The sequence below is a fragment of the Pleurodeles waltl genome, chromosome 1_1 (genome assembly GCF_031143425.1).
Source record: "Pleurodeles waltl isolate 20211129_DDA chromosome 1_1, aPleWal1.hap1.20221129, whole genome shotgun sequence".
NCBI lineage: Eukaryota > Metazoa > Chordata > Amphibia > Caudata > Salamandridae > Pleurodeles > Pleurodeles waltl.
The window spans coordinates 908,644,919-908,665,529 of record NC_090436.1 but is presented as its reverse complement, the minus strand read 5'-3'; the positions used below and the strand labels follow the sequence as shown (position 1 = coordinate 908,665,529).

Genomic DNA, 20,611 nt, shown 5'->3' with positions numbered 1-20,611 from the left:
AGATTCCTTACCTTAGAATTTCCCCCCAGGCGTCAGACTGGATCCCGAGAGTTTTTCTTTGAGCAATACCCTTGCGCGTTGGTAGGTGGCGTCGGTCGACTACGCAGGTGTTGTAGGCATCGTGGTCGCCGTGATGAGGTCGGGAGTAGTACATAGATGCCGCCCTAGTGCAGTGACGTCAGTTTCTTTTAACGACTTTCCACACCAGAGTGCAGAGCCGCTAAGAACACTGATATTGGTGCGCCAGAGCTAAGGACCCGAAAGGGGGGAATCCCTGTCCCTAGAAATCAGTTTGCAAGTGGGGAGGATGGGTGGGGGGTAAGAAATCTGCTACTAGAATATGTCTCTGCCAGATATTTCATTACCAAAGGTAAGTAACTTGTACATCTGATAGAGACTTCTAGTTGAAGATTCCTTACCTTAGAATAGATACCCAAGCAATGCCATCCTCGGTGGTGGGCTGCGAACTAAGATCATACTAGAAAGTCCTGCAGGACCGAACGACCAAAGTAGCCGTCCCGACGGACCTGACTGTCCAGGCAGTAATGCTTAGCAAACGTGTGCAGAGACGCCTACGTAGCTGCCTGACAGATATCCAGGACAGGAACTCCGCGTGCTAACACAGTGGATGCAGCAGTGGCCCTGGTAGAATGAGCCCGCAAGCCGTCAGGAGGTTGCTTTTTCACCAAAGCGTAGCACATTTTGATGCAAAGAGGCACCCATTGAGAGATGGTACGTTTCTGCACCGCCTTCCCTTTTTTCGCACCCACATAGCCAACAAAGAGTTGACCGTCCACCTGGAAGTCTTTAGTACGATTGAGATAGAACGCCAATGCTCTTTTTGGGTCCAGATGGTGGAGTCTCTCCTCCTCATGGGAAGGATGTGGGGGTGCGTAGAAGGTATGCAAAGTGATGGACTGGCCTACATGAAACGGTGTAACCACCTTAGGAAGGAAGGAAGCTCTAGTGCGTAACACCACTTTGTTGGGGTGTACGGACAAGTACGGAGGCTTTGAAGAAAGGGCCTGAAGCTCACTCACCCTGCGAGCAGAGGTGATGGCGATAAGAAAGACAGTTTTGAATGTGAGGAGCCGTAAGGGACAATTATGCATAGGCTCAAAGGGAGTACACATCAAGAAAGTAAGCACAAGATTAAGATCCCACTGAGGCATGATGAAGGGAGTTGGAGGAAATAAGTGGGTGAGCCCCTTTAAGAACCTACTCACAAGAGGAGATTTAAAGAGTGAGGGCTTATCAGGAAGCCTAAGAAAGGCAGAAATGGCAGACAGATACCCCTTAAGGGTGCCCAATGCAGAGCCCTGCTGGGCTAAGGAAAGAATGAATAGAAGAACCTCTGAAAGAGGGGCAAGTAGGGGGTCAACAGATTTGTTGGTGCACCATGCCACAAATTTATTCCAACGAAAGGCGTATACAGTTTTAGTCGAGGGACGCCTGGCTGCCAAGATAACATTGCAGACTTCGGGTGGAAGGGCAAATGCCGTCAACTGTTGCCGCTCAATCTCCACACATGAAGGCGGAGGTTGGACAGGTTCAGGTGGAGGACCGTCCCCTGCTGCTGCGACAGAAGATCCGTCCGAAGAGGCAGTCTGAGTGGAGAATCGATGGACAAGCTCAGGAGCTCTGGATACCACACTCTTCGAGCCCAGTCCGGAGCCACCAAGATAACTTGGGCCTAGTCACTCTTGATCTTCTTGAGAACCTCGGGCAGAAGAGGGATAGGCGGGAAGGCGTAAAGGAGGCCGGAGTTCCACTCGAGACGAAAAGTGTCTCCGAGCGAGTGCCGCCTTTAAAACTCCAACGTGCAAAATAGCTGACATTGCGCGTTCTCTGCGGAGGCGAACAGATCTAACCAAGGCTCTCCCCACTTGAGAAAGAGACCTTGCGCCACCTCCGGATGGAGACGCCATTCGTGATTGACATTGCATTGGCGGCTCAGTTCGTCTGCTCTGGCGTTGAGAGAGCCCACCAGATGTTGAACCATCGGGGTAATGCCCTAATGTTCCAGCCATGTCCAGAGGCTTAGTGCCTCCTGACCATAGGGTCCAGGACCCTATCCCGCCTTGTTTGTTGGAGTACCACATGGCGATAGTGTTGTCCGTGAACACCTGCATCACTTTCCCTTTGACAGAGGGAAGGAATGCTTTTAACGCAAGACTGATCACTCGGAGCTCCAACATGTTTATGTGGAGTCCCGACTCCGCCGGAGACCAGAGGCCTCTGATCTCCGCCTCTCCCATGTGGCCGCCCCAACCCAGAAGCGAAGCATCTGCCACTATGGAGAGATCTAGTTTGGGAAGGGAGAGGGATCTGCCATTGACCCAATTGGGATTTGAAAGCCACCACTGCAGGTCTTTCCAGTCCCCTCTGAGATCTAGACCATGTCGGAGAGATTCCCCTGATGCTGTGCCCACTGGAACTTCAAATCCTACTGCAGAGCCCGCATATGCCACCTGGCATGTGTTACTAGCAGGATGCAGGAGGCCAAGAGGCCCAGCAGCCTCAGAGTCTGTCTCACCGAAACCCAAGACCAAGGCTGAAAGATCGGAATCATAGCCTGAATGTCTTGGACTCGCTTTTGGGGAGGATAAGGCCGAAACCGCACTGTGTCCAGAACTGCCCCGATGAAAGGGAGCATCTAAGAGGGAGTCAGGTGTTACTTCGGCACGTTGATATGGAACCCCAGCTGGTGCAGGAGGTTCGCCGTAGTCTGGAGGTGTGAGACCACTGTCTGGGGCGAAAGCGCCTTCAACAGCCAGTCGTCTAGGAAGGGGAAGAGTGAGACCCCTAACCTGCGCAGATGAGCTGCAACCACCGCCATCACTTTTGTGAACACCCAAGGGGCACTGGTAAGGCCGAAAGGGAGCACGGTAAACTGAAAGTGCTCGTGACCTACCACGAATCGTAGGTAACGTCTGTGGGCGAGCAGGATGGGGATGTGGAAATAAGCGTCCTGCAAGTCCACCGCTACCATCCAGTCTTCCGGGTCTAAGGCAGACAGAACCTGAGCCAGGGTGAGCATTTTGAACTTCTCCTTCTTGAGGAAGTAGTTCAGGTCCCGAAGATCTAGGATAGGGCACAAGCCTTTGTCCTTCTTTGGTATCAGAAAGTAGTGGGAATAACAACCACAACCTACTTCTGGCACAGGGATCCTTTCTATGGCTCCCTTGGCCAAGAGAGCTGCGACTTCCTGGCGGAGAAGCACCAAATGATCCTCCGAAAGGAGATGGAAGGATGGTGGCATATGTGGTGATGCAGATTCGAAAGGGAGGGAGTAGCCCTTCCGAATTGTTTGCAAAACCCACCCGTCCGTGGTGATATGTTCCCAGTGGGGCAGGTGATGGCGGATTCTGCCACCTACTGGGAGGGAGTGAGGGGACGGACTAGGAAGGTTTTGGAGGCTGCTGCGGGGGCAGGGGTGGACTGGACAGACCTCTGGTTCCCTGTCCCACAACCACGTGGGATTCCGCGGCCCCGGCCACGCATAGGCTGTCCAGCGTGCATGGCCCGGTGGCTGGGTTGAGGACGTGAAAGGGACGAAAAGCAGACTGTGGGTGGCGTGTGGCAGCAGAAAGGCCAAGGGACCAAACCGTAGCCCTGGACTCCTTGAACCTCTCCAAGGCCGCGTCCACTTTGTCTCCAAAGAGACTGGTGCCATCAAAGGGCATGTCAATGAGTGACTGTTGGACATCCCCCAAGAAACCAGAAGTACGTAACCAGGCATGGCGCTGTAAGGTCACTGTCGTAGCAACCGATCTGCCCAGAGAGTCGGTCGTATCCAGCCCACAACGGATTGTGAACTTCGCTGCGTCTCTCCCATCTTTGACTGCTTGGGAGACGATAGCACGGGCCTCCTCCGGTATCTGCGGCAGGACGTGCGCAACCGTATCCCACATGGAGTGGGAATAACGGCCCAAATGGCATGTGGTGTTCACGGACCGCAGCACCAGGCTGGAGGAAGAAAATAACTTCTTACCAAATTGTTCCAGCCTTTTGGATTCCCGATCCCGGGGTGCGGAAGGGAACGCACCAGAGGAAGAGGACGCCTGGATAACAAGTCTCTCAGGTGTAGGATGTTGGGACAGGAACTTCAGGTCGTTTGGCGCAGGCCAAAGGCGGCGAACAATCGTCCTGTTCACAGGAGCCCCTGTGTTGGGTTTGGACCACGTACCCAAAAGGACTTCAGTGAGGGCTTCATTAAATGGGAGAAGGGGTTCAGATGTAGAAGCCCCAAGCTGAAGCACCTCCTTCAGGAGGTTAGACCTGACTTTGACAGTAGGTAGCTCAAGGCCAAGGACCTCAGTCACCCTACTAACCACCATACCATAGGTAACTCCCTCCGCCATAGCCACGGTAGGAGGAGACAGCATGCCAGAGTCAGGAGAAGTATCAAGACCACTAGCTTTGCCAAAGTCCAGTGCCCAGTCCATAGTAGGGTCTTCCTGGTATTCATAAGGGTGCAGGGACCCCTCCAATTCCTCCCCGTATTCGTACCCATAGGAAAATGGGTCAGAATCCGACCTCGGGCGAATGGGGACCACCGAAGCCGATGGCAACGTCAGCCGACGCCGCTTTGACTCCGAGTCGTCGGGATTGAGAATCGGGTCGCCGTCGATAGTGGGCACTACCGACGTCAGGAACGCCGCTAAATGACCCGGCGCCGGGGAAGGTCTCGACTGTGCGACCGGCATCGGTGCGGATCCGTGCACGGATCCAGAGGCGACCTCGGTTGCCGGGGCCGAAGCCGCCGGTGCGGAATCCGATGGCCCCTCAGCCAAGCCCCTTGGGCCCGAAGGCGGCGTATCGGGGTCGCCACGCCCAAAGATGAGGCGCATGGCCTCGTAGAACTCCTTGAGATAGGTGGGGGTCGCTCCGGCTCCGGGAAACTCGGGGAAGCGCGGAGTCGACCCAGACGTAGGCTCCGAGGACGGAGGCCTAGTTCGTGGACGCTCGTCCCGTGTCAACCGAGCGACGGGGTGAAGTTGGAGAGCGATGGGACTTCTTCGACTTCTTCAAAATCTTCGGGTCAAGGTAAGAAGAAGAAGAAGACGAGTGGTGGTGGTGGCTCCGCGACCGATCTCGAGACCTTCCTCTCGAGCGAGATCGGGATCTACGCTGAGTCGAGTGCCGGGCCGCCACCAGCTTTAGGGACCGCTCCCTCAAAGCCTTCGGATGCATCGCCGGGCACTCGGAGCACGACTTCGGGTTGTGGTCGTGCTCGAGGCACCACAGGCAGACACGATGAGGGTCTGCCACCATCATGCAGTGGCAGTCCTCGCACGGCTTGAACCCGGTCTTCGGGGACATCCTCGACGCACCAAAGGTCGCACCAAAAAATATCGACAAAACGGTTGAATTCAGCCAAAAAATCAGCGTGTGGCTCAAAAAGAACTGACGTCACTGCACGAGAGCGGCGTCTATGTACTGCTCCCAACGTCATCACTGCGACCACGATGCCTACGGAGTCGACCGACGGCACCTACCGACGTGCAAAGGTATTGCTCGAAGAAAAAATCTCCGGATCCAGTCTGACGCCTGGGGAAAAATTCTAAGGTAAGGAATCTAAGGTAAGGAATCTGCAACTAGAAGTCTCTATCAGATATACGTTTTAACCTTGAACAACTAAACCAGATCTATCTTTCTATCTATCTCTGAAAACACTAATGTCAAAGTGAAGTTATGGTAAGCTTAACTTATATTCACCAAAAACACAGTTAGAGAAGTTATAGTTAAGGCTTAAAACAAAACAAAATTAAATATGTACGTTAGGGTCAGGACCACAATTCATAACTTGCACAACAGCCATGCAAACCATAACTCACACACCAAATGGAGAGCTTGTGAAAGAGATGCAATTACAAATTTCTTAAAATTCACCGAACAGATAAAAGTACATATCACCTAACCCTTACCACTTTGAGAGACACCTATGTATGCAGTGTAATTTATTGGTTTGAGTATCTTGTGTCATTTAATTATATTTTGTTTTAGGTGTTGTTATTTGTTAGTAGAAATGCTGTGAGGTCAAAAGCATTGCATTTTGTGTGCAAGTTATGGCGTACATGCCTGTAAGCAAGTTACGGATTGTCTTAACCATGACTTGGAAATTTCTTTAGTATTTCTATATTAATTTGTAACATAACTGCACTTTATCTGTGTTTATGTGAATTTCTGAGGTTTCTTTTAAACATATATCACAATGCTATTACAATGTCAACTATAGGTTCAATGTAATCTGTTTTTTTGTGTTTTTTTTTTTTTTTTTAGAACATATACCACATCCAAGAGATACCTGTGCCAAACATTCTGCTGACAGCAAACCCCACTTGCATGACTAGGCTGCTGCCTCTGGCCAGGCCTTGCAATCAACCATCCAAAGGCAGCCTTCGACCAAGCCCTGTGACCACTCCCACTGTGAATGACGTGGGGGGTGGCCACCGGATCTGGCTTCTGGCCAGACTCTTCTGTCCCATACTGCTAAAAGTTGCCAACTCCTGCTTCACATGACCTTAAGAACAGGAGGTGGACACAGTGTTTGGTATACAGCCAAATTACTATGTTTTTAACTGTTTTCTGGAGCCATGGTTCCAAAACAGCATCTGTAAGCTTAATTGGCTTACCCAGTGTGTGTGGATCCTTTTTGTAGAACCAAGGACCCAGGACGAATCATTGGGGTTCAGGATTCAGCCACTGGATCCACAGATCCGGGGACAAAATCAAATTCTTTCAACAGATTTTAAGAACTGGTGGTGTACAGGTCCCTTTGAGACATCCCACATCATCCAGCGTATGCTCACACTCCACCCCTACTTCCTTTATGTGCTCTTGCATTTCGTCTTTTCTTTCAGGTAGAGTCCCTGCATCATTTAATGGCAGCTGTAACATTTTTTACAATGTTGTGGCCAGCCAATCAGATCCTTTTGGATGAGTTTTAGGATGAAGGAGACGTGAACTACGGACAGAAGAAAAAAACTCCCTTGGGCAATCAGATTAGGGTATTTTTTTCTTTACATTTTTAGGTTCATGGAGATGCACAAATTAACAGTCCCGATATGCTTAAACTTAAAATCTACTCAGGTTCAACCCAAGTACCATTTTAAGAGCTGATTTCTTGCAAACTACCCAATGGATTTACACCAAACCAACCAACCCAAAACAAAACCATTAGATTAAGTTTTTCCTTTATGCCAACTTTGGTGTAATTCCATGCACCTGTTTTGTTTCAGTATTTTAGAGGAAAGAATCTTGTGTGAACTAGAATGGGAAATCTCACCTTTTCCTACTCTCCCTTCTGTTGCCCCCCGCTTGATAGATCTGCACAAAACTTTCAGTGAGGACTCCAAAGTGGATGCCCCCCCCCTTCAAAAAAAAAAAAAAAAAACGCTTTTCGCAGATTTGAGCAGCGCCACACTACTTCAGGAAACAAAAAAATCCTTTCCTATTTAAACTGATGATTCAACCATAACTACTGGTGTTACTGCCACAACTATAATGTAATTAATAAGTGTATGCCTGACAAGTATGCTTCAACATAAGCTATACTGCCATACTGCTCTGTTTTGCTCATGCTGTTTATGTAAGAATGTACATAAAGTATTTTGCTAATTGCTTCTCGATTATACTCCTTCCTAAAACACACTTTATGATTGTTTGGTCACTGCAGAACATGACATAAGTGAGTCATTGACATATATGGCAAAATTTACTTCAGGTTTCATCAAAATTCAAAAAAGGCTGCTTCATTCAAAGATACAATAGAATGTTAGATGTTATTCACAAAGATTTACTAAAATAAAACAAATATTTAAAAAAAAACAAATCCAGCAATTAATCAAATAATGGTAAGAAATTATTACTGCATTACAAGACAATGAAAAAAGGTGAACAACTATTTCCTCTTCCTCACAAAATGCATACTAATCAACAAAATATTACGCAAAATTGTTACAAATTCACTCAACATGGCTTGCAGAGAACTCAAAAATGCACGAAAACCTACCTTTTAAAAATGAAATAACGTGTAAATAACACCACACTTAAGGCTAGGCTGTATCAAATATTCTAGAATACTTCCCATACACCAGACTGGATCCAGAAACTTTTCTTCAGCAGTAGTCCCATGTGCTGCTAAGTGGCAGTGTGTGGCTCTGAATTGGCTTTTCCTGCCCTGGGAGTTACAGAACAGAGATGTATGTAAGCGTCACCCTTGTGCGCTGATGTCAGTTTGTTATTCTTCATTTTCTGCTCCCTCAGACACAGAGTGAACAAACGTTTGTACCACTGTGCTAAGTATTAACTTGGGACCTTCTTAGATAAAGAAAAGAGCCCATTTCACAGAATAGGGAGATGAGAGGGCAGTGACAAATCTGTGTTTAGAGTATCCACCAGAAAAAGAGTTACTGTATGTAACTAGTTCTTCTAATGTATACTTTTAACCACAGGTTCCTCACCTTAGAATAGATCCTAAAGCGGTAACTCCTCAAATGGATGGTCTGTTGAGTGAATTCAGACCAAAAAAGTTCTGTAGGGCCAAGCAGAAAAAGTACTCATCCCACAGGATGTGGCTGTCAAGGCAGAGGTGCTCAATCATGCCCATATTGCGGGCTGACAGACATCAAGGACAGGCACTCCACACACCTATACAGTGGAAGCAGCCCTAGCTCTGGTAGAATCAGTTCTCAGATCATCCGGAGGCTGCTTCTTGGCCAGGGCGTAGCAGATCTTGATGCAAAGGACTATCAACTTCAAGAGGGTGCTCTTAAGCATAGCATTCCTTTCTTTGTGCCAAGGAACACTGCAAAAAGCAGATGATCCACATGCTTGTCTCCTCTTTCAAGGGAAGTGAGGAGCAAAGAACACAGGAATAGTTACAGAGGTGCACAAAGTGGAAGGGAGGCACGACTTTTGGCAAGAATGACACTCAAATCTTCAGCACCAACTTGTCTGGAAAAAGGTGTATGGTGGCTGCAGTGAAAGTGCTTGAAGTTTACTTATGCAACAAGGTGGCATTTATGCCATAAGGAAGATTGTCTGCAAGCTCAAGAGACTCAGCGACCAGCTGTGCATCAGCTTGAAGGGCGTACACATGGGAAGTGTCAAGACAGAGTAAAGGTTCCACTGTGGCATTACAAAGGGCTTGGAAAGGAACATGTGTATGAAACCTTTAATAAATCTCAACAAAAGCGGTGATTTAGTCAAGAACGGTTGGTACAATAAACGTAGAAAGGCCGAGACGGCCAACAAATACCCTTTTGTGTGCCCACTACACAGCCTTGCAAGGCAAAACATAAAACAAATGGACATCTGACAGCTTTCTTACAAGTGCCACAAAAGGCTACAAATGTGTCCTAGCATCCTGTATAAATGGATTTCATGGAAGGGCACCCTTCTGCAAGGAAGGTATCCACCACAGCAGGCAGCAGATGAAACACAGTCAGTTGCCAATCATCAATCTCCATGCTTGTTGGTATAGATTGTGCAGATTCAGGTGGAGAACCCTTTCCTGTTGCTGTGACAAAATATCCTTACAAAGTGGCTGCTTGATCGGATGCTTATTCGCAGAAGTTCTGGATACCACATTCTTCTTGCTCAAACCAGAGTTACTAGGATGTCTATGGCCTGGTCATTTTTGATCTTTTTCAGAACTCTGGCAAAAAAGGCAGGGGGGAAGGAATACAGGCGTTTCAGGTTCCATTCCAGCTGGAACGCCTCTCCAAATAAGTGCACTTGAGGAAATTCCAATGTGCAAAACCTTTGACATTGATTGTTCTCAGCAGTGGCAAAAATATCTAGTCAAGATTCTTCCCACTGCTGAAAGATGCAGTACACCATCTAAGTATGTAGAAGTCATTCGTTATCTGCCAGACACAGCCTGCTCATTTCATTCACTCAGGCATTCAGAGTCCCTGCCAGGTGGTTTGCGATCAGGGAAATGCCACCCTGCGCTAACCAACCAGAGAGGTGCAGAAACTTCTGGCAGAGGACTCAGGCCCCCACTCTGCACTGCTTGTTGGAATACCACATGGTGGAGATATTGCCTGTAAGAACCTCCACCAGCCTCCCCTTGATGGACAGCAGGAAGGCCTTATGAGCCAGAAAAATGGCTTCTAACTCCGAATGACTGATGTGGAGCCGGATCATCCGACAGAAAACAGAGGCCCCCTGATCTCCACCTCCACCAGAAGACATTCACAGACTAGGAGAGACACAGCATCTGTCACCACCGTCAGCTCTTGGTGTGGGAGTGAAGGGACCTACCACAGGACCAACTCCAGTCAAACCACCATAGACTGTAAGCCATCTCCTCAGAGATCTGGATGATGTTGGTCAGATTTCCTTGGTGCTGGGCCCACTGGACCTTAAGATTCCACTCTATAGCCTGTAAGTGCCACCTGGCATAGCTTACAAGGAGGCTGCAGGAGGCTATGAGGCCAAACAACCTGAGAGCTACTTTCATTGTGATCGGGCGTAGGCTGAACAATCCAAATCAAAGTCTGAATATCCTGGATTCAATGGGGCAATCCACCAGCCTCAACCTCTATAAGCAGCATGCCTATATCAAAAACAGAAAAAGCGACCTGCAACATATTCTAATCTGGCAGAGATGTATAACTGTATGGAGGCTGCCATGCAGATCATGAATCAAGGGTGAACCACTGATCAGGGATATACAGGTGTCCACCAATTACTGACAAGGAAATGCCTTTTTACTTCTTGAATTTTTTTTTTAATATGGTCAGAGATCTTCTACGATTGAGTTCTGTATGGCAATAACCATTGCTAATAGCATGATTTCTGAGCATGAGGCAAAAGGGAAGATGCATAACGGGTAAAAGAGTTTTCCATCTAATCTTGCATTCACCAAAAAGAAATATCAACATTTGCAAGCTAAAAGCAAATGCCCAATTCAAAGCAAATTCATACAAAATAGCAGGCCACCACCTGCTGGGCACAGTACCTTCTCACAACAGCAACAAGGAAGTGGATGAAGACTCACGTTGTTGTCAGATGAATATAGCTATTGCCTGCATAGTAAGGATTCTAATTGGTCAAGTGAAACTGAACGTTTAACTCAGGATGATCATTTTGTTTTCTCACATTACCTGCAGAACCCTGGAGGTCCACGGCATCTATTCAGGGGGTCAATGGCTGCTTAACAAAATTTAAATCTATAAGTATATTAAAATAAAGCATATAGGCATAACAAAAGCAACATTGAAAATGTAAAGCTTTAGAATGTTCTGTATGTGTGAAGAAATTTTTAATTCAAAGCTAAAGTTGATATAATGAATTTGATGCGTGAGAGCAGCACAAGTACAGAAAACAAACTAGTATGGACAACCGGTGGTCTCAAATGAAGGCGCAATTGTATGCACCAACAAAAAGAGAGCAAGCATTGGGAGCGAAAAGACAAAGCTATAAGCTTGGGTTTAGCATATGACTTTATATTTTAGAACTAAAACCAGATAATTTCGATTTTCACATATTTTTGTTGTTGAATTGTTATACTTTGTGTATGTGGTTGATGTGTACGTGTTTGTGTAGTGTTCTGGGGTTCAAATCCTATAAATAGGTAGCTTAGGCTGGGGGTCCCCAGGTTCCGGTAGTAATTCACTAGAGTTCAAGGCAGTCAAAAGGTCAAGAAGTGATGGAGCAAGCATATATTAAATTCAATGTTTTACTGAAATCATAAAACAAATTCCCCAACTAGTCGTATGAAACTTTGATAGTTGACTGGAAGCATTGTGAGGGAGCTAACATGAGAAATACCTTTCAATCTCTGTGAAGCTAATGCAACTTCACAATGAAGACCACAAACCAGTTATCTCAACCATGAAGGTTTAATTTAAAACATTAATCCAACCAGCATATATGCAAAGCAGGAATATACTTAAAAGATATAACAATACAGTCTGAAGACCAAAATGTTCCAGTAAGTTAGTCATAATAAAATGAGATACAAAATAGTAACAGCCACAATGCAGAGGAAACTAATTGACGCAATCAGGTGTTCCATAAAGAAAAATTCTATTTCTAGTTTAGCCATGGGCTAAGACAGAGAACGCTAAAAGGAGTTTCTAAAGAGGAAACTTAGAAGGTGCCAGCATGGACTCAACTTTCGGCAAAGGTTTGAAGGAAGTGAAAAAGCTTCAGTATGAAGCTTTACACTCTAGAAAGCCCAGCAGAGACAGGGATGCTCAGGATAAAGTCTGCTTAACTATTAACCACCAATTAAAAGTACTCTGGATAGTTTTCAGAACATCTAGATCTCTTTCCCACCACTGAGAGCCAATCCCATAATCACATTTGAGAGGAGTCGACATACCCCATAGGTTACCATCTCCACACAATTAGGTACATATCTGTTGTCCTTGAGTGCTGTATCCACCTAGTACACTGGACAGAAAGGCTTTCTTTCACGGTCAAAGCTCCACAATCTGTGCCAACATTTCTCTCCCAGGCCTTACTATCAGCAGTCTAATGCATAACAATAAGCCTTTCAGTAGCTAGTGAGAAGCACAAATTCATACCTACAGAGATGAGAAAAAAGCATACTGGTAGAGTTAGAGCACATATTTTCAGCTAAGGCAGTGGTTCCCAACCTGTGGTCCGGGGACCCCTGGGGGTCCGCGAAGCATCCTCAGGGGGTCCGCGATTGCTTATAAAATTAAATAATATTAACAAATTAGATCCCCAGCTTTCAGTAATGACTCAGTAGGGAGTCCCTGGATTCCAATAATGATTCAGTGGGGATCCCCGGGTTATAGTAATGATACAGTGTGGGTCCACAGAAGTCAAAAGGTTAGGAACCACTGAGCTAAGGTCTAATGTTAAGCTGAGTTAACACAAGTATCAAAATGGACACACGTTACATGCTATAAATCAATGGAAAGCAAAGACTAATTAAACACGAATATGAAATGACTATATGAGGAGCATGGTTATAGCAGTCTACTGATCAGCCTAAAACATTTATATGTGGACTCGCAGTGATCATCATATTTACATATTGTTAAATCATTTAAATGTATCACACACGTTGTTAAGGTTAAACCACACTTTGAGTACAAATGTTGTATTCATGTGTATAAACGTGTATAGATGACATATACAAGGTGCAGACTAAAATTAAACTGCCCCATAAGTCAAAAGATTAAGAAAATCTGCTCTAAACTGTTTGAGTACGTTTAAAAATATATTGAATTATAACTCACTAACTTTAACATGCATAAAAACACACTACAAGTGTTTGTCACTTATATTCACATTTTTTTTAATTAAATTATAAGAAGTTGTTTGAAGTATTTAGAAAGGGTTCACTATCATGAAGGCAGAACAGAAAAATAATGCACTGCTAAATCAAATTAGATACTTTATTTCTCTAGCTTTAATTTTCTAATATACAAGCAAAGCCCGCAAGCTCAAATATTATTACGCTAAAACTGCACAATATCGCCTTTAATTTTCTCAGGAATCAAGCTGCAATAACATAGGAGGTGTAAGTTGCATACAAGACATTCAAGTCAAAATCCGTAATAAATTCAAATGAGTTGCATCGTACTGTTTGATTTTGATATTCTGATCATATCTGCCAAACTTCATTACTGCTAAGAATGCCGCAAGATGGAAATACTTTGTGTCTAGAAATAATTAAGAATCCACTCCGGTAGCATTCCGATTTAAAACAGTTCTGGCTGATTCGTTCTTTAACAACATGCTTGTTTTTGACATTTGACAATCACAAGGACTTCCAAAGACTAATGAGCTTGATTCTCTGCTGTGAGAAAAGAAAATAGCACTTTGACAGTGACAAAGGGCTTCAACACGATTCCCAAAGGCTACTGCATCAAATAACAAGGATTCACCGTGATGAATAACTTGTGAATGGTCGTTTAACAAAAACAAATTTATAAATCCAGTTCCTGAGATTATGTTAAACGTAACAGGATTTATGTTGTGGACAACTAACTCAGATTTGACATATTTGGGATGGCAAATTATTATCTTTCTTGCATTCTTTTGATCTCCACGCATACGCGGGTCAGTTTTTATCACAGCAGGGTGCTTAAAGATGTCTGTGTCCGAAACCACCAACTAAATTACTGTCAAACCAGTCTATTACATGGAATCTCGCGAGGAAGATTAAGAGGGCAAGTCCTCGATCCTCAACAGATCGGTACTGTAAAGATTGGCTCCTTTAAGTTTAACGTAAAACAATCCAATTCTTCATATCCAGGGACCAACATCCGAAATACATATTTTACGCAAACAAGTCTATACATCAACTTTTTTTTAGGATTGGAGACGGAGCTAATCCGCTCCAGCCAAGTTGGTGGGGTTTGGTGTGGACATCGAGAGGGAAACTGCTTCTTACAATACATGGTGGTAGAGAAAGGGGAATGGCTTGAGCAGGTTTCCTATACTCTCATAAATATATTTTTGCTTTTAGTATCTTGTGACCATTGTAAAAAAATATTTTATTTGGCCACAATATCTGAGTCTGAGTACTTCATGCTTTATATGGGTCTTTTTCTTCCCATTGTTCTACTCGGATACCTGGCGAATGAGTCCAGCCTAGAGCCCTGCCACAAGACCCTTGATCCTCTGTTTCCCACCCTTCAAAGTTTAGGAATTTTTTCTCTCCATTGCTAGCCATCTGGTTGTGAGCTCTAGTGTTTGGCCAGATGTTATGCCCACCTTGGAATCACAAATATTTAAGTAGTGCTCCTGGGTAATCCAGGCAAAGGGCAGAGCGGTTATGGGCAAGTTTCTTGATATATTTCCACAAAAGGCCTGAAAAGTCAGACAGCCTGCGTCTCTGCAGGTTTACCCACTCCTTAGATCAGTCCTTGATTCTCCAAATAAGCTTGCACCAATTCTGTAGGAAGTTGGCTCTGTATATACTATTTCAAAGTAAGAAATAGTGTGCACAGAGTCCAAGGGTTCCCCTTAGAAGTAAGACAGTGGCAAAGGTAGATAATTCTAATGCTCTATTTTGTGGTAGTGTGGTCGAGCAGTAGGCTTATCAGAGGTTAATGTTAAACATTTGTTGTATACACACAGGCAATACATGAGGAACACACACTCAAAGACTTACTCCAGGCCAATAGGTTTTTATATTGAAAAATATCTTATCTTAGTATATTTTAAGAACCACAGGTTCAAGATTTACAAGTAATATTTTAAATGTGAGGTACTTCACTTAGATACTTTAGGAACTTTGAATAAAAGCAATATCATATACAGTCTTTGTAAAAATGGCAATAAGCTATTTTCAAAGTGGACATTGCAAAAATCAACAGTTCCTGGGGGAGGTAAGTAAAGGTTAGGTTTGCAGGTAAGTAAAACACTTACAAGTCTCAAAATTGGGGCCAAAGTAGCCCACCGTTGGGGGCTCAAGGCAACCCCAAAGTTACCACACCAGCAGCTCAGGGACGATCAGGTGCATAGGTCAAGGAGGTGCCCAAAACACATAGGCTTCAATGGAGAACAGGGGTGCCCCGGTTCCAGTCTGCCAGCAGGTAAGTACCCACGTCTTCGGGGGGCAGACCAGGGGGGTTTTGTAGGCACCGGGGGGGGGGGGGGACACAAGCAGGCACAGAAAGTACACCCTCAGCGGCACAGGGGCGGCCGGGTGCAGTGTGCAAACAGGCGTTGGGTTTTAGGTAGGAAATAATGGAGGGACCCAGGGGTCACTTCAAAGATGCAGGCAGGCACAGGGGGGCTCCTCGGGGTAGCCACCACCAGGGCTAGGCAGAGGGTCGCCTGGGGTCGATCCTGCACTGGAGTTCGGTTCCTTCAGGTCCTGGGGGCTGCGGGTGTAGTGTTGGTTCCAGGCGTAGGGTCCCTTGTTACAGGCAGTCGCGGTCAGGGGGAACCTCTGGATTCTCTCTGCAGGCGTCCATGTGGGGCCTCATGTGGGTCGTCTCTGTTTACTCACGGGCTCGCAGTCGCCGGGGAGTCCTCCCTGAGGTTTTGGTTTTCCGCAGGTCGAGCCGGGGGCGACGGGTGCAGAGTGGAAAGTCTCACGCTTCCGGCGGGAAACGTGAAGTCTTTAAAGTTGTTTCTTTGTTGCAAGAAAGTTGCAGGTTGTTGAACAGGGCCGCTGTTCACTGGAGTTTGTTGGTCCCTGGGTGCAGGGCAGTCCTCTGAGGCTTCAGAGGTCGCCGGGCCCTGTTGGATGCGTCGCTGTTGCAGTTTTCTTCGAAGTTGGGAGACAGGCCGGTAGGGCTGGGGCCAAAGCAGTTGTCGTCTCCGTCTTCACTGCAGGGCTTCAGGTCAGCAGTCCTTCTTCTTGTTAAGGTTGCAGGAATCTAGTTTCCTAGGTTCTGGGGAGACCCTAAATACTGAATTTAGGGGTGTGTTTAGGTCTGGGAGGGCAGTAGCCAATGGCTACTGTCCTTGAGGGTGGCTACACCCTCTTTGTGCCTCCTCCCTGTGGGGAGGGGGGCACATCCCTAATCCTACTGGGGGAATCCTCCAAACTCAACATGGAGGATTTCTCAAGGCAGGGGTCACCTCAGCTCAGGACACCTTAGGGGCTGTCCTGACTGGTGGGTGACTCCTCCTTGTTTTTCTCATTATCTCCTCCAGCCTTGCTGCCAAAAGTGGGGGCAGTGGCCGGAGGGGAGGGCATCTCCACTAGCTGGGATGCCCTGGGGCGCTGTAACAAAAGGGGTGAGCCTTTGAGGCTCACCGCCAGGTGTTACAGTTCCTGCAGGGGGAGGTGAGAAGCACCTACACCCAGTACAGGCTTTGTTCCTGGCCACAGAGTGACAAAGGCACTCTCCCCATGTGGCCAGCAACATGTCTGGTGTGTGGCAGGCTGGCTGAAACTGGGCAGCCTACACTGGAAGTCAGGTATGTTTTCAGGGGGCATCTCTAAGATGCCCTCTGGGTGTATTTTACTCTAAATTGTACACTGGCATCAGTGTGCATTTATTGTGCTGAGAAGTTTGATACCAAACTTCCCAGTTTTCAGTGTAGCGATGATGGTACTGTGGAGTTTGTGTTTGACAAACTGCCAGACCATATACTCTTATGGCTACCCTGCACTTACAATGTCTAAGGTTTTGCTTAGACACTGTAGGGGCATAGTGCTCATGCACATATGCCGTCACCTGTGGTATAGTGGACCCTGCCTTAGGGTTGTAAGCCCTGCTAGAGGTGTGACTTACCTATGCCACAGGCAGTGTGAGGTTGGGCATGGCACTCTGAGGGGAGTGCCATGTCGACTTAGTAATTTTCTCCCCAGCAACACCCACAAGCTGTGAGGGAGTGTGCATGGGCTGAGTGAGGGGTCCCCAGGGTGGCATAAGACATGCTGCAGCCCTGAGAGACCTTCCCTGGCATCAGGGAACTTGTTACCAGGGGTACCAGTTACAAGGGACTTACCTGAGTGCCAGGGTTGTGCCAATTGTGGAGACAAAGGTACAGTTTAGGGAAAGAACACTGGTGCTGGGGCCTGGTTTGCAGGGTCCCAGCACACTTTCAAATCATAACTTAGCATCAGCAAAGGCAAAAAGTCAGGGGGTAACCATGCCAAGGAGGCATTTCCTTACAAATTCTACTCCTGAAATCAATACTGTCAACATGTGTACTCCAAATTCTGAGACTATACGACACCTTGCACAAAGCAAACCATGTACCTGGAGAATTATAAACGTAAATACCCTTTGTTACACCCCCACCCCCAAAAACATGCCTGTTTAATCCACTCCTAATCTCAACAAGACAACTCTGTCCAAAGGGCCTGATTATACCTATAATTCTTCTTTGTGAACGCACAGTCTGTTTGGTTAAAATAATTTTCATGTTTTTGGGCTCATGCTCGTTTCTTCCAACACACATTAAACTTCTACATGTCCCATTAATGCAACTGGAGCACATCTCCCGAACTTCCAAACAACACCGTCACCATTAAGAGACTGCACCAATTAGGACATTTGCCATATACATGCATTCCAAGGGCAAAGTCAATGTTAAGTAAATGCAATGACTGGCCAACTCACCATTTTAGGAGTGAGGCAAATCAAAGCACATTCAGGGAACAGCCACCAGAAATATTTATTCTATGCAAACAATGCAATGCATCTAAATTTTAGGACTGGAGACTGAGCTAATCTGCACAAGCCAACTTGGTGTGGAGTGCAGATCAGCTCAGTGTCCGATCCTAAAATGTATGTGTATCAGCTTGTTTACATAGAATCTGTATTTGTGGTGGTTGGTCCGTGAATTTTGAGAATTCATCAATGATCGAGCTATCTGTGTCTCTCATCAAATATAGACCTCAGAAACCGTGAGTCAAGTATGAGTAGGTTCTATGGAGGTCACATCTGAGCAAAGCACTAGCTCCTCTTCCCCACAAACGCTACTGTATTCGTTTTTGCAGTCGCTGATACAAGAGGGACATGCTAATTAGAAGCAGATTTAATGGGAACAGCTAGGGATCATGCAAAAGCTGGATACATTCTCCAGCGGCTGACAGTTGTGTTTTCAGTCACTTTTGCTGTTGTAGTCACTGAGACAAGTGGTACACTTGCAACAGTGCATGGCAAATAAGGATCTACACCCATTAGCCAGAAGAAGATAGACTGCAAGCAGCCTTTCAAATGGTGACTCCACATATGATGCCCTGTTTACATAAACACTCTCCTCTACCTTCACACAGCTCCTCAGCTGGATTCTTAGCTCTAATTCCATTTTCTACACAGTATTGACCACCAACTACTGTCTGATAATTGCATCCTGTTTTTTTTTAAGTCCATCCAGTGCATTGTTCTAGTATTTAAGTAGCTGCATACTTGCGATTCTTACATTTAAATACCTTTTGAATTGACAACTGTGTGTTTGCTCATGTAAGATACCTCTTATGGGAGTATGACATGAGATAGCTTTTATCTAACTATGGGTATATATTAATCTTTGCGTTGATTATGATTTGTTCTCAGTGTTTTTTAAAAGAAATACAATTTGCTTACACAGGGCTTGTATTTAAAGTGCTTACAATTTTTCATAAAATGGTATATAATATGAATTAACAACAGAAAATATAAATTTAAGGGAAATCGTTTTTGAGGCAGGGCTTAAAGGCACTCACAAAAGCAAGATTATGTGAACTGCTTTTGCAAGGCCTGCGCTAGGTCTCTATTTTAGATTCAAGTTTTTAGCTTGACATCTATTTTACTAATGGCGACTTTTCACATAGTTTAGCACTAACATGAGAATGTGCTGAACACACATTTATTTTTGGCAGACATTGTTGCCCTGTAGTCTGTAAATTCAGCTCAGGGATGAACAATCAGTACGCAATGCCCTTGTTTTCTATTTCTGTGCTCATTAGGAGACAACCCGGTGATGCTGGACTAACAGCTTTAGCAGATCTGTACCTCTGTGTCAGTGCGATAAGGATAGTGTTTCATTATATAAACATCATCCATGCTACACTCACTGAAAGGAGCACTTTGCTTTGCTGACTTCGACCTCTAGCCTGCAAAGGAAGATAACATGTACACAAACTGACCTTCCTGACACCTAATACAGAGGTATGGGTCTGGACGGGGGAGGTTAGACTATCCCAACTGATCTGTTTATATTGTTCACCATCCTAATAATGCTGATTACAGTAACATCTCATTTTTCTAATAATCGCAGCTTATGCTTTCTCTGCAAGAATACAATAGTTTCAATACATGTTTTGAAAATGCATTTTAATAGCTTTCTTCTATTTAGCTTGGGCATGCAGGAGTGCCAAACACAAGGGTTACATCTGTTTACGTGGATTCCTTTGGGAATCAGAGTGTTCATGTTCGAGGTTAATAATAATAATATCTATTATCCTGTTGATATATGTAGATGGAGTCTTTATATTGTGAAGTTCTTGTTAGTACATACACTGTCCTACTAAACATGTAGGAACCGTATAACACTGCAGAGCTTTAAGGCAACAAAGAACATTAATGAAATGCAATGGTAAAAGCACTACAGTCATATTCCTCAAAACATATGGCTAACTAAAATGTGACAGCTGTGGAAAATTGCTCATGAATCAAAGTTCATTAAAACAACTTGCAATCAGCGAAGAGAAATGTAAAAATGAATGGAAAGAAAATTCTTTGGTTCAGAACACTAATACGCTCTTATAGCTCACTACCAAGCGCTATACCGGTTGTTAAAGGCCCTGAACCAGAGTTATGGTCTCTTTAACGACTGATAAGAAAAGAGAAACTTGAAGACAAACATTGGAATGTGGATCTCCAGGCTTATGCCAGCCAATATAAGCCTGGAACTACTCCACTGTCTTCAATGGAGCTCTCAACACTCCAATGGTCTAATTAGCACTCAGACTGGAACGATGGGAGCTAACAAATCTCAATTCTTCATTAGCAGGCTATAGCTATTGTTATAGATCCGCACATGGTTTCTGGCTCCCAGTCAATCTCTCTAGTGTGCTCTACTTGGATCCTACATCCCCCCCCAGATCCCCTGAAGGACGCCTCCCAACACTTCCCTCTGCTTGGCTCCTTCCAGCCACACAGGGAGCAGAAGCTTGAATTCACCACAGGCTCTTGAAAAACAGCTGCGCTTCCCTGCA

The 20,611-nt window shown here is 45.5% G+C and overlaps 1 protein-coding gene across 2 annotated transcripts in view; it reads right to left on the bottom strand.

Moving 5' to 3' along the window:
* Window positions 1-20,611, bottom strand: part of KDM4C (lysine demethylase 4C) — a 1,395,856-nt gene that overhangs the window by 411,576 nt on the left and 963,669 nt on the right. The gene's annotated exons all lie outside the window — the stretch shown is intronic.